Below are 2,418 nucleotides of genomic sequence, written 5' to 3'. Positions count from 1 at the left end.
TTTAAATATTTAAAGTAATACTTACATCAGATGGAGTTTTTCTTGTTGAAGGTTGAGATTTGGGACTTAAGGGCTGAGCCTGGAATTACAGTAATCACGGCCCCCTTCAGTTCCTCTGTCATCTCCTCTTGGTCTCGTCCTCAGTTCAGAACCATGTTGGATGAACTTACCCTTCAGGCTTGGGTTTTTGTTTTGGATTGCCAGGTCTGCTTGCCCAACCCTCCTATGTCAGATAGCTTGGGGGTTCCGGGGAGTGGAACCTAGCCTGCGCAACCACGGCTGACAATGGTTACTTGCCCTGCTTCTGGATTACTTTCTCTGCCCTGGTGGGGAGAACCTTCTGGTTCTAACGCTGGAGGGATGATCAGAAGAGAGCAGGGAAAAGGGATTGGGGGAATGGCTGATAAATATTACTGGGGACATAATTACAGGGATTGGTAGCCAGTCTGGGTCCCTGTGCAGAGAGCTTTGGGCAGTCCAGTGTGCCCTAGAGCTAGGTGTCCTCCCATACACAGCCTAGAGATGGCCTGTACAAGCATGGGCAGAGCTCAGCATGTCAGCAGAGTGAACCTCAAGGCAGGCCTGGGACCTGGGTACAGGCAGAGTTAGGTTTTGCCTGTGAGTTTGAATGGGGCCTGAGATCTTGTGATCCTATAAGTTGAGGACACGGGGGCTGGCTCCAAACCAGCCTTTTCAGTGGCAATGATGGAGACGGGCCTCCCTGAGGTGGGAGGTACAGTGGGGGGCCCGGGGGCAGACTGCCCAGAGAACCCCTGACCTGTCCCTTTGCAGAGGAGAACAGCAACCTTTGATCTCCTGGGCTAAATGGCCATAGGTGGCCTTGTGTGTCCTTGAGTAAATAGGAAGAGTGGGGAGGCACTCTGTACTCCCACAGGTCTGGAAAAGCCACTCCTTTCTGAACACATGGAGGTATACAGGGTTTGTGGGGAAGGGCTTCTGTGGGCTGGGGTTTGCTTGGGCCTGTGTGGAGCCTCCTCTCAGCAGGGGCCTGTGGAACCAGTAGGGTTTCCCAGGAGGTACCCTCTGTACTTGGAGCCCGTGCTCAGGTTTGGGCAGTGAGTATGACCTGGGTGGCCCCTTGGGTTCTGTGAACCTCAAGTGCCTGGTCCTTTGGTCATTTGGTCACTCCATTCTTGACATTGTTTCCTTTGTGTAATGGTTCCTCAGGATGGCATGAGATGAAACGACCTCTGTGCATGGGATGTTCACCCTCCTGATGGGGGGTAGGAGGTACCATATCTGTGTACAGATGAGGGGTGCTATGGGGTTTGGAAGTCCTGTGTCCACCTTTGGGGTGAGGTAGGTCCTAAAGAGTGTGCACTTGAGTGAATGGAATTGAGGAGGGGAGGATTCTAGGTATGTGGCAAGGGTCCCCCATAGGCTGCACAGGCAGAAAAGCCATGGGCTTTCAGCACCTTAGCCAAGGGGCTGAGGTGGTGATGGATGTGGAGGAGTGGTGGGGCATAGGTTAGAGAATGAAATGGAGGGCCTGGGGTCTGTGATGCTGGAGGCCAGGGATAAAGGAACTCGGTGGGGGGGGGGGTGCCATTCTGGTGCACGGCCCCAGGTGCTGGGAGAGGGGATGGAAGAAAGGGAGTGATCGGAGAAGCTGGTGAGAGAAGTTGGAAGGCAGAGTTGGGTAGATGAGAGTGAAGGCAGACTCTTGAGGGGTGGCAGATGGCAAGAGTGTGTCTGTGGTGTTGGCCCTTTGGACACTAGCCAGTGTGGATGACCTGAACCTTCTGGTTGAGGCTCTCCCTAGCCTTTGGAGGCTCTGGGGGCTTCCAGAGTGGGGTGTGTGTGTGTGTGTGTGTGTGTGTGTGACAAATTTTGCCTCCCAGGAGGCTATCCCAATGGCCTTGAGCCAAAGTCCTAACAGCATGGGCCGTGTCCTGTCTCCTCTGACTGAGTTTGCAGTAGGCAGGCCAGGGTGTGTGTGAAGGGCCCGGCAGAGGGCACAACTGGGCCCCTGCCCAGCGGTTTCTCCCTAGAAAGGCCCAGGTATTTGCCAGTGAGGGAGTCCAGACTTGCCCAAGGCTTCTCAGCATAGGGTGGGTCCAGGTAGAGGCCCAGGAGGAAAAGAAGGAAATGCACCCTTGCTTGTGTACTTTGCAGCCGCTGTGCCCTCCTGTAACAGCCTGGTAGATGTGGTATCACCTCCACTTGCCGGTGAGCAAACAGGCGTGTGTGTGTGTGGGGGTGTTCAGGGGTATGGGGGGCTCAGGTTACTTGGCTTAGTGGTGGCACAAACCCAGGCCCAACCCCAAAGCCTATGCTCCTCTGGCGCAGCCAGAGGTGGGGGCCGGAAGGAGAGGGTGGCTGTTAGGGAGTCCTGGGAGTAGGGGCGGTGGGCAGGACCTGGTACCGGGGTGAGAAACCAGGCGCCGAGGAGTTCAG

Source organism: Lynx canadensis, chromosome A2, assembly GCF_007474595.2.
Source record: "Lynx canadensis isolate LIC74 chromosome A2, mLynCan4.pri.v2, whole genome shotgun sequence".
Classification (NCBI taxonomy): Eukaryota; Metazoa; Chordata; class Mammalia; order Carnivora; family Felidae; genus Lynx; species Lynx canadensis.
This window is presented reverse-complemented; position numbering follows the sequence as displayed.